This window comes from Toxotes jaculatrix, chromosome 6 (assembly GCF_017976425.1).
Source record: "Toxotes jaculatrix isolate fToxJac2 chromosome 6, fToxJac2.pri, whole genome shotgun sequence".
Taxonomy (NCBI): Eukaryota; Metazoa; Chordata; class Actinopteri; family Toxotidae; genus Toxotes; species Toxotes jaculatrix.
Genome location: NC_054399.1, coordinates 2,429,315 through 2,442,345, shown reverse-complemented (window position 1 = coordinate 2,442,345; position 13,031 = coordinate 2,429,315).

Genomic DNA, 13,031 nt, shown 5'->3' with positions numbered 1-13,031 from the left:
ATGCAGCGGTGACACTAACGCTGGGCGCCCGTCTTTAAACTGTGGTGATTGAGTGGATCTTCTTTGCTGCTGGGTTGAAAATTGTGAAGCGTCCATGTTTTAGAATTTGTAGCTTCTTTGCAGGAACATCTGTATTTGAATGATTGTTTACTGTCATGGCTACATGGCCAAGCATGAGAGAGGCAATGATACAGCAGAACAAGAACATCAACGCTTAACAAAGTCAAGTCAGATCAGTGTTATTTATAAATCCCTAAATCAACAAATAAAAAAAAAAAACACACAAGACCTTTTATGAAATTCATGTGAAGTCTTCACTACACATATTATATGAGTCTGGACAGACATAGATGTAAAGTACAGCTTGACTGCTTGGCGGAGGCAAACATCCATGAGGTGGTAATTATAGTGGGGTTTTTTTGTTGTTGTTTTTTGTCATTGTGCTTTCAGGACTGCTGTCACAATATTTTATTGACTTATTATTAACACAGCATCATTCACATGGCAACTTCCTTTTTTCTTTCAGACTGCATGTTGCACTCGGGACTGAGTGCAGACACATTTTTGCTGATCTTATGTCAGATTTTCTCTTCACGCTCAGATTTCTTGATCGTCCCTGAAATTTGCTGTACATACGGTAACTGTGCACATTTTCTTTCAGCTCATATTAATTACATGGCTGTGTTGTCAACGATGTCTTGCTCAGTGAATTCTGGCCTTGCTGTTTTGTTTTATTAGTCTTTACACAACATTATAATTTCCTATTTGTGTTGTAAATATAAAACACAAAATCACAGCTTGTATTATTTCCATTCTTTCCTAAAGGAGAAAGCAGATCATGTGAGATACTATCTGTGAAGACGAAGCTGGGGGATATATACTGTACTATCTCCAACACAACAACTGTTGGCATACACAGCTCGCAGCGCACCATCTGCACCGTTTGGTTGAGCGACTTGCAGCGCGTAGGAGTGACACCACCTGTCAGGAGTCCACTCAGCTTAGCGACACCTGTGCGCGCCCGCTTGACAGAACCCAACATCCCGTAACAAATCAAACAGAAAAGCATTACTAATGTACCGCCACTCTGCAACACTCTCACAGCAAGTGCGAAGGCTGCATCTGAATTTCCAGCGTGCTCCTTTAAAATTGTAGTTCAGTTTGTTTTGTTGTTGCAAAAAACACTGAATCTACTTTTATTTGGCTTCAGTTTGCTGGTTTACCGATGTACATTCCTACTGCGCGTCACATGTACAAATTATAACTTCACAAAGGCTTAAGCATTGAGTAAAGATGTAATAAACAGTTTATTAGGGCCCGAGCACCGAGTGGTGCGAAGGCCCTATTGTTTTTGTAATGTTTATTATTATTATTATTATTAGGGCCCGAGCACCGAGTGGTGCGAAGGCCCTATTGTAATTCTAATGTTTATTATTATTATTAGGGCCCGAGCACCGAGTGGTGCGAAGGCCCTATTGTAATTCTAATGTTTATTATTATTATTATTATTATTATTAGGGCCCGAGCACCGAGTGGTGCGAAGGCCCTATTGTTTTTCTAATGTTTATTATTATTATTATTATTATTATTATTCCTCCCAAACAACTGCATTTTTCAACCCCTTCCCATGCTCTAAAACGCCTGAAATTTTGCACACTCATCAGGTCTGGTGAAAAATTTGATATTTTGTGGTCGTTGTAAATGGGGGGGGCCAAATGGCTCCGCAGCGCCCCCTTGAAATTTTCAAAACCCCCCTCCCATTGGGCTTAGTTTGTCATAGGTGCATGAAAATTGGTACACATGTTGATCATACCGAGACACACCAAAAAGTCTCTTGACACCATGACCTCAACCCAACAGGAAGTCCGCCATTGTGGTCGGAAGTTGGCGATTTTGGCGAAATACACCATTGGTATGCGGACGAACTCGTGCTAGGGATTTCACCTGATCCACTTCATATTTGGTGGACCTCACCTCAAGACTATGATGATCAAAAGTTATCAAAGGCTTTTCTCTAAGTTAAAGGGCGTGGCCTCTGTGGCCCGCCAAAGTTTGGTGGCGTTTGGTGAATTTGCCATGACATTTTGAATGGCTCTCACGTCCACATACTTTATCCAAACATCTTCAAACTTCATGAGCTTGATCAGGGCTCTGCCCTGAACGCCTCCATATGTCAAACTCCCGCCTTACTCGTGGCGTCCCCTGCTGGTAACAGGAAATGACCTATTTTTACTCTGAAGTGTACTGCTCCTTAATAGTTGACACCATCGGCTTGGTTTCTGCTCTACAACCTTCCCAACTACTTGGTGAAGCTACATTATAAAGGCCGTGAAGCTGGGTGCAATGGCATCTGTGTGGCGGCGCGGCAACTGACGATCCCTCGCCGTGAAATTACGTTTGGATTTGTAATGACCTTAACCACCTCCTATGATCCTAAAAATTCATACACACGTTCTTGGGGGCTGGTCCTAGACTCTGATGGGGTTTTTGTAATTGGGCGGGGCAAAATGGCTCAACGGCGCCCCCTTGAAGATTTAAAATACCCCTCTCCATATGGGTTTTTTTGGAGTACGAAGATGAAAATCGGTACACATAAAGAACACTTCCTGACGCACAAAAAAGTCTCTTGACACCATGACCTCAACCTAGCAGGTAGTCGGCCATTTTGTTTTTGGCGGCCAAATTTCAGTGCTTTCCACCATTGGTATGCGGACGAACTCGTGCTAGGGATTTCACCCGATCAACTTCATATCTGGTGGACCTCACCTCAAGACCATGATGATCAAAAGTTATCAAAGGCTTTTCTCTAAGTTAAAGGGCGTGGCCTCTGTGGCTCGCCAAAGTTCGGTGGCGTTTGGTGAATTTGCCATGACATTTTGAATGGCTCTCACGTCCACATACTTTATCCAAACATCTTCAAACTTCATGAGCATGATGAGGGCTCTGCCCTGAACGGCTCCATATGTCAAACTCCCGCCTTACTCGTGGCGCCCCCTGCTGGTAACAGGAAATAACCTGTTTGTACTATGACGTGTACTGGGGAGAAGAGGAGAGGACATAGGAGGACTCTGGTACTCTTGGCTGCGCCGGCTGCGACTCCCGCGGGTCGCAAGGGGTGCGAGGGCCCGTCATCGCTGCTTGCAGCTTTAATTAGGGCCCGAGCACCGAGTGGTGCGAAGGCCCTATTGTTTTTCTAATGTTTATTATTATTATTATTATTATTATTATTCCTCCCAAACAACTGCATTTTTCAACCCCTTCCCATGCTCTAAAACGCCTGAAATTTTGCACACTCATCAGGTCTGGTGAAAAATTTGATATTTTGTGGTCGTTGTAAATGGGGGGGGCCAAATGGCTCCGCAGCGCCCCCTTGAAATTTTCAAAACCCCCCTCCCATTGGGCTTAGTTTGTCATAGGTGCATGAAAATTGGTACACATGTTGATCATACCGAGACACACCAAAAAGTCTCTTGACACCATGACCTCAACCCAACAGGAAGTCCGCCATTGTGGTCGGAAGTTGGCGATTTTGGCGAAATACACCATTGGTATGCGGACGAACTCGTGCTAGGGATTTCACCTGATCCACTTCATACTTGGTGGACCTCATCTCAAGACCATGATGATCAAAAGTTATCAAAGGCTTTTCTCTAAGTTAAAGGGCGTGGCCTCTGTGGCCCGCCAAAGTTTGGTGGCGTTTGGTGAATTTGCCATGACATTTTGAATGGCTCTCACGTCCACATACTTTATCCAAACATCTTCAAACTTCATGAGCTTGATCAGGGCTCTGCCCTGAACGCCTCCATATGTCAAACTCCCGCCTTACTCGTGGCGTCCCCTGCTGGTAACAGGAAATGACCTATTTTTACTCTGAAGTGTACTGCTCCTTAATAGTTGACACCATCGGCTTGTTTTCTGCTCTACAACCTTCCCAACTACTTGGTGAAGCTACATTATAAAGGCCGTGAAGCTGGGTGCAATGGCATCTGTGTGGCGGCGCGGCAACTGACGATCCCTCGCCGTGAAATTACGTTTGGATTTGTAATGACCTTAACCACCTCCTATGATCCTAAAAATTCATACACACGTTCTTGGGGGCTGGTCCTAGACTCTGATGGGGTTTTTGTAATTGGGCGGGGCAAAATGGCTCAACGGCGCCCCCTTGAAGATTTAAAATACCCCTCTCCATATGGGTTTTTTTGGAGTACGAAGATGAAAATCGGTACACATAAAGAACACTTCCTGACGCACAAAAAAGTCTCTTGACACCATGACCTCAACCTAGCAGGAAGTCGGCCATTTTGTTTTTGGCGGCAAAATTTCAGTGCTTTCCACCATTGGTATGCGGACGAACTCGTGCTAGGGATTTCACCCGATCAACTTCATATCTGGTGGACCTCACCTCAAGACCATGATGATCAAAAGTTATCAAAGGCTTTTCTCTAAGTTAAAGGGCGTGGCCTCTGTGGCTCGCCAAAGTTCGGTGGCGTTTGGTGAATTTGCCATGACATTTTGAATGGCTCTCACGTCCACATACTTTATCCAAACATCTTCAAACTTCATGAGCATGATGAGGGCTCTGCCCTGAACGGCTCCATATGTCAAACTCCCGCCTTACTCGTGGCGCCCCCTGCTGGTAACAGGAAATAACGTGTTTGTACTATGACGTGTACTGGGGAGAAGAGGAGAGGACATAGGGGGACTCTGGTACTCTTGGCTGCGCCGGCTGCGACTCCCGCGGGTCGCAAGGGGTGCGAGGGCCCGTCATCGCTGCTTGCAGCTTTAATTATTATTATTATTATTATTTGTCCTCCCAAACAACTGCATTTTTCAACCCCTTCCCATGCTCTAAAACGCCTGAAATTTTGCACACTCATCAGGTCTGGTGAAAAATTTGATATTTTGTGGTCGTTGTAAATGGGAGGGGCAAAATGGCTCCGCAGCGCCCCCTTGAAATTTTCAAAACCCCCCTCCCATTGGTCTTAGTTTGTCATAGGTGCATGAAAATTGGTACACATGTTGATCATACCGAGACACACCAAAAAGTCTCTTGACACCATGACCTCAACCCAACAGGAAGTCCGCCATTGTGGTCGGAAGTTGGCGATTTTGGCGAATTACACCATTGGTATGCGGACGAACTCGTGCTAGGGATTTCACCCGATCCACTTCATATTTGGTGGACCTCACCTCAAGACCATGATGATCAAAAGTTATCACAGAGTTTTCTCTAAGTTAAAGGGCGTGGCCTCTGTGGCCCGCCAAAGTTTGGTGGCGTTTGGTGAATTTGCCATGACATTTTGAATGGCTCTCACGTCCACATACTTTATCCAAACATCTTCAAACTTTATGAGCATGATCAGGGCTCTGCCCTGAACGCCTCCATATGTCAAACTCCCGCCTTGCTCGTGGCGTCCCCTGCTGGTAACAGGAAATGACCTATTTTTACTCTGAAGTGTACTGCTCCTTAATAGTTGACACCATCGGCTTGGTTTCTGCTCTACAACCTTCCCAACTACTTGGTGAAGCTACATTATAAAGGCCGTGAAGCTGGGTGCAATGGCATCTGTGTGGCGGCGCGGCAACTGACGATCCCTCGCCGTGAAATTACGTTTGGATTTGTAATGACCTTAACCACCTCCTATGATCCTAAAAATTCATACACACGTTCTTGGGGGCTGGTCCTAGACTCTGATGGGGTTCCTATTGTAATTCTAATGTTTATTATTATTATTATTAGGGCCCGAGCACCGAGTGGTGCGAAGGCCCTATTGTAATTCTAATGTTTATTATTATTATTAGGGCCCGAGCACCGAGTGGTGCGAAGGCCCTATTGTAATTCTAATGTTTATTATTATTATTATTATTATTATTATTATTATTATTATTATTTGTCCTCCCAAACAACTGCATTTTTCAACCCCTTCCCATGCTCTAAAACGCCTGAAATTTTGCACACTCATCAGGTCTGGTGAAAAATTTGATATTTTGTGGTCGTTGTAAATGGGAGGGGCAAAATGGCTCCGCAGCGCCCCCTTGAAATTTTCAAAACCCCCCTCCCATTGGTCTTAGTTTGTCATAGGTGCATGAAAATTGGTACACATGTTGATCATACCGAGACACACCAAAAAGTCTCTTGACACCATGACCTCAACCCAACAGGAAGTCCGCCATTGTGGTCGGAAGTTGGCGATTTTGGCGAATTACACCATTGGTATGCGGACGAACTCGTGCTAGGGATTTTACCCGATCCACTTCATATTTGGTGGACCTCACCTCAAGACCATGATGATCAAAAGTTATCACAGAGTTTTCTCTAAGTTAAAGGGCGTGGCCTCTGTGGCCCGCCAAAGTTTGGTGGCGTTTGGTGAATTTGCCATGACATTTTGAATGGCTCTCACGTCCACATACTTTATCCAAACATCTTCAAACTTTATGAGCATGATCAGGGCTCTGCCCTGAACGCCTCCATATGTCAAACTCCCGCCTTGCTCGTGGCGTCCCCTGCTGGTAACAGGAAATGACCTATTTTTACTCTGAAGTGTACTGCTCCTTAATAGTTGACACCATCGGCTTGGTTTCTGCTCTACAACCTTCCCAACTACTTGGTGAAGCTACATTATAAAGGCCGTGAAGCTGGGTGCAATGGCATCTGTGTGGCGGCGCGGCAACTGACGATCCCTCGCCGTGAAATTACGTTTGGATTTGTAATGACCTTAACCACCTCCTATGATCCTAAAAATTCATACACACGTTCTTGGGGGCTGGTCCTAGACTCTGATGGGGTTTTTGTAATTGGGCGGGGCAAAATGGCTCAACGGCGCCCCCTTGAAGATTTAAAATACCCCTCTCCATATGGGTTTTTTTGGAATACAAAGATGAAAATCGGTACACATAAAGAACACTTCGGAACGCACAAAAAAGTCTCTTGACACCATGACCTCAACCCAGCAGGAAGTCAGCCATTTTGTTTTTGGCGGCCAAATTTGAGTGCTTTCCACCATTGGTATGCGGATGAACTCGTGCTAGGGATTTCACCCGATCAACTTCATATCTGGTGGACCTCACCTCAAGACCATGATGATCAAAAGTTATAAGAGACTTTTCTCTAAGTTAAAGGGCGTGGCCTCTGTGGCTCGCCAAAGTTCGGTGGCGTTTGGTGAATTTGCCATGACATTTTGAATGGCTCTCACGTCCACATACTTTATCCAAACATCTTCAAACTTTATGAGCATGATGAGGGCTCTGCCCTGAACGGCTCCATATGTCAAACTCCCGCCTTACTCGTGGCGCCCCCTGCTGGTAACAGGAAATAACCTGTTTGTACTATGACGTGTACTGGGGAGAAGAGGAGAGGACATAGGATGACTCTGGTACTTGGCTGCGCTGGCTGCGACTCCCACGGGTCGCAAGGGGTGCGAGGGCCCGTCATCGCTGCTTGCAGCTTTAATTATTATTATTATTATTATTATTATTATTATTTGTCCTCCCAAACAACTGCATTTTTCAACCCCTTCCCATGCTCTAAAACGCCTGAAATTTTGCACACTTATCAAGTCTGGTGAAAAATTTGATATTTTGTGGTCGTTGTAAATGGGGGGGGCAAAATGGCTCCGCAGCGCCCCCTTGAAATTTTCAAAACCCCCCTCCCATTGGGCTTAGTTTGTCGTAGGTGCATGAAAATTGGTACACATGTTGATCATACCGAGACACACCAAAAAGTCTCTTGACACCATGACCTCAACCCAACAGGAAGTCCGCCATTGTGGTCGGAATTTGGCGATTTTGGCGAATTACACCATTGGTATGCGGACGAACTCGTGCTAGGGATTTCACCTGATCCACTTCATATTTGGTGGACCTCACCTCAAGACCATGATGATCAAAAGTTATCACAGAGTTTTCTCTAAGTTAAAGGGCGTGGCCTCTGTGGCCCGCCAAAGTTTGGTGGCGTTTGGTGAATTTGCCATGACATTTTGAATGGCTCTCACGTCCACATACTTTATCCAAACATCTTCAAACTTTATGAGCATGATGAGGGCTCTGCCCTGAACGCCTCCATATGTCAAACTCCCGCCTTACTCGTGGCGTCCCCTGCTGGTAACAGGAAATGACCTATTTTTACTCTGAAGTGTACTGCTCCTTAATAGTTGACACCATCGGCTTGGTTTCTGCTCTACAACCTTCCCAACTACTTGGTGAAGCTACATTATAAAGGCCGTGAAGCTGGGTGCAATGGCATCTGTGTGGCGGAGCGGCAACTGACGATCCCTCGCCATGAAATTACGTTTGGATTTGTAATGACCTTAACCACCTCCTATGATCCTAAAAATTCATACACACGTTCTTGGGGGCTGGCCCTAGACTCTGATGGGGTTTTTGTAATTGGGCGGGGAAAAATGGCTCAACGGCGCCCCCTTGAAGATTTAAAATACCCCTCTCCATATGGGTTTTTTTGGAATACGAAGATGAAAATCAGTACACATAAAGAACACTTCGGGACGCACAAAAAAGTCTCTTGACACCATGACCTCAACCCAGCAGGAAGTCAGCCATTTTGTTTTTGGCGGCCAAATTTGAGTGCTTTCCACCATTGGTATGCGGATGAACTCGTGCTAGGGATTTCACCCGATCAGCTTCATATCTGGTGGACCTCACCTCAAGACCATGATGATCAAAAGTTATCACAGAGTTTTCTCTAAGTTACAGGGTGTGGCCTCTGTGGCCCGCCAAAGTTTGGTGGCGTTTGGTGAATTTGCCATGACATTTTGAATGGCTCTCACGTCCACATACTTTATCCAAACATCTTCAAACTTTATGAGCATGATGAGGGCTCTGCCCTGAACGGCTCCATATGTCAAACCCCCGCCTTACTCGTGGCGCCCCCTGCTGGTCACAGGAAATAACCTGTTTGTACTATGACGTGTACTGGGTAGAAGAGGAGAGGACATAGGGGGACTCTGGTACTCTTGGCTGCGCCGGCTCCGACTCCGCTGGGTCGCAAGGGGTGCGAGGGCCCGTCATCGCTGCTTGCAGCTTTAATTATTATTATTATTATTATTATTATTCCTCCCAAACAACTGCATTTTTCAACCCCTTCCCATGCTCTAAAACGCCTGAAATTTTGCACAGTCATCAGGTCTGGTGAAAAATTTGATATTTTGTGGTCGTTGTAAATGGGGGGGGCAAAATGGCTCCGCAGCGCCCCCTTGAAATTTTCAAAACCCCCCTCCCATTGGGCTTAGTTTGTCATAGGTGCATGAAAATTGGTACACATGTTGATCATACCGAGACACACCAAAAAGTCTCTTGACACCATGACCTCAACCCAACAGGAAGTCCGCCATTGTGGTCGGAAGTTGGCGATTTTGGCGAATTACACCATTGGTATGCGGACGAACTCGTGCTAGGGATTTCACCCGATCCACTTCATATTTGGTGGACCTCACCTCAAGACCATGATGATCAAAAGTTATCACAGAGTTTTCTCTAAGTTAAAGGGCGTGGCCTCTGTGGCCCGCCAAAGTTTGCTGGCGTTTGGTGAATTTGCCATGACATTTTGAATGGCTCTCACGTCCACATACTTTATCCAAACATCTTCAAACTTTATGAGCATGATCAGGGCTCTGCCCTGAACGCCTCCATATGTCAAACTCCCGCCTTTCTCGTGGCGTCCCCTGCTGGTAACAGGAAATGACCTATTTTTACTCTGAAGTGTACTGCTCCTTAATAGTTGACACCATCGGCTTGGTTTCTGCTCTACAACCTTCCCAACTACTTGGTGAAGCTACATTATAAAGGCCGTGAAGCTGGGTGCAATGGCATCTGTGTGGCGGCGCGGCAACTGACGATCCCTCGCCGTGCAATTACGTTTGGATTTGTAATGACCTTAACCACCTCCTATGATCCTAAAAATTCATACACACGTTCTTGGGGGCTGGTCCTAGACTCTGATGGGGTTTTTGTAATTGGGCGGGGCAAAATGGCTCAACGGCGCCCCCTTGAACATTTAAAATACCCCTCTCCATATGGGTTTTTTTGGAATACAAAGATGAAAATCAGTACACATAAAGAACACTTCGGGACGCACAAAAAAGTCTCTTGACACCATGACCTCAACCCAGCAGGAAGTCAGCCATTTTTTTTTTGGCGGCCACATTTGAGTGCTTTCCACCATTGGTATGCGGATGAACTCGTGCTAGGGATTTCACCCGATCAACTTCATATCTGGTGGACCTCACCTCAAGACCATGATGATCAAAAGTTATAAGAGACTTTTCTCTAAGTTAAAGGGCGTGGCCTCTGTGGCTCGCCAAAGTTCGATGGCGTTTGGTGAATTTGCCATGACATTTTGAATGGCTCTCACATCCACATACTTTATCCAAACATCGTCAAACTTCATGAGCATGATGAGGGCTCTGCCCTGAACGCCTCCATATGTCAAACTCCCGCCTTACTCGTGGCGCCCCCTGCTGGTAACAGGAAATAACCTGTTTGTACTATGACGTGTACTGGGGAGAAGAGGAGAGGACATAGGGGGACTCTGGTACTTGGCTGCGCAGGCTGCGACTCCGGCAGGTCGCAAGGGGTGCGAGGGCCCGTCATCGCTGCTTGCAGCTTTAATAACACATTATAATGTAATTTTGAGCAGATCTAAGTATTAATATATTTGTCAACAATTATAACTTCTCCTACGAAGGAACTATAACTGGTATCAGTTAATGAACGACTCATAGCACAGTATACCATAGCTGTAATCATTTATAGTGATATACATGTGTTTATTAACATTTATTAACTGTACAAATCATTCACAGGTGGGTTTAACACTGATTATAAATACCTTCATAAAGACGTGTTGAGCTTTAAGGTTAGCTTATGACATGTCTCCCACCTCTTTCAGCTGCATCTCAGTACTGATAAATACATAAAAACTTAATTAGCAAATATAAATGTTAAAACATAGTCAATAAATTCTTGTACAACTACAACTGTTACACTGTAACACACTAATTACCTTAATAAATCAGTGACGGATGCTTCACAGGAGGAGTTACATTAACTGAGGTATTAAACTGGACTGGACAAAAAGCTCTTTTCAGAAGATGTGGGGCTGTGTAACATTTATTCATTTTTGCTGGCTTGAGATCAAATGAAACGCACGGAACAAAAACATTCTGTGTCAGATAATAATGAATAATCCTTACTATGGTTTTAACCTGCTCAGTGGCCAAAAAATAAAGGCAGCCTGCAGCCATGCTCTGTGACGATGTGACACAGCGGTGCTTTGAGCTAAATGCTAATGTCAGCACACTAACATACTCACAGTAACCATGCTAAGCATGCTTATGCTTAGCTGGGATAATGTTTGCCATCTTAGTTTAGCTTGTTAGCATGCTAATCATGGCTAATTAGCTGAGGCTGGTGGTTTGAGACAACTATGACAAAGATATGATCCCTGTTTTATTGTCATTGAGTTCATGGCACAGCGGCTCTCAAACGAGCAATGCTGGTCTAAATTTCATAACCTGCAACCATGACCTTAATCCTTCATTAGTCCCCTACATTCTTCAGTCATTCTTCCCGTCCTTTCTCTGCTATGTTACATTTCCACAAACGTTTGTCATTCTAATCTCATTTCTGTCTCTACATCTGTTTGTTCCTTCGTCCCCTGCTCGTGTTAATGTTGTGATTGGTGTAGTGTGGGATGAATGGATTGGAGAATTCAGTAGCATGATATGCTGGAGCTGCAATAATTCAATCCACAAATTACATCTGATTTATAGTGCTGCACTTCAGATAAATGAACAGCAGGTGTGTACTTCGCTGTGCACTCCACACATTACTATGATGTGACACACGAGCGCCAGATTTTAGGACTGAAATCTTTTCTCTTACGTGAAATCCTCCAGTCTGCACTCTGATTAAATGCCGTTGTTCTGGTGACAGATGAGATTAATCAAACCTCTGGAACAATTCTTGGATGTAATAATTAATAATGATGAAATAGGGATGTTGTGCCTGTTGAAGTCCCCTGTCCTTTGTAATACTGCAATATACAATCATAGTTTAGACAATAGTGTGATTCCAACTTTGTGTCAGCCACCTATGAGCCATGTCTCATCGCACAACATCAGTGACCAACCTCACTAATCCTCCTGAGGCTGAAAGGAAATCCCTGCAGCTAGGTTCCCACTGATGGAAAGAGTGACCAGTAAACTGTTGTGACTTGGGTTAAATGTAAATAACACAATCGTCACTGAAACAGAACTTTTTCTGTATTAAACCAGATCTTTCTCTAGTCTTAACCAAGTGCTGTGAGTGCCTAAACATGAGCATAAAAAGGTGTAATACTGCTGTACAAGTGTAGGTGTTGTACTGGAAGATCAGATGTTTTGGCAGAATGTCTGTGAACATTTTACTGATATTTTCAGTATCAACATTTCTGCATCTTGGCAAATAAGTAAATTAATGAAATGTGCCTTCATCTTTTTTTGCACTGCAGCCCTACCATAATATCCCTCTGCATGTAAGTGTCGATAGATCTCTTGCTGACACAGTCTGATCACATCCTGCACTGAAGAGCTGCTCTGCCATCCGTGCCCCAAAAATGAACCGTCTTTCAAAGTCACTTTTGGGTTTAAAGTAGCTGTTCTCTCAAGGAGACCAGTCACTACCTCCATCCAACACAACTAACACTACTGTAACTGAAACAACACAGAACTTGTTTTCTCTGTTTTTCTTTTAGAACCAAGTTATCTCTTGGACACTCTTTGTGTCCCTTTTATTCGGAAATTAGGAAGTTCTGTAAAACTAAAGCTCTACCAAACAAACCTCGTAAGCTGATTTTTGCCACCCTCTCATTTTTAAAATTCATTTTAAAACAGAGAGGTACATGCTGCCAAACACGTCTCCAAACCTCTTGGTACAAACTATGATTTAAGGACAAAACAAGCCTTGAAAAATGTCAACCAATTACTGCACGATGACAATGAAACTGCAATAAAGTCGCCACATCAAAGCAGGCGTGC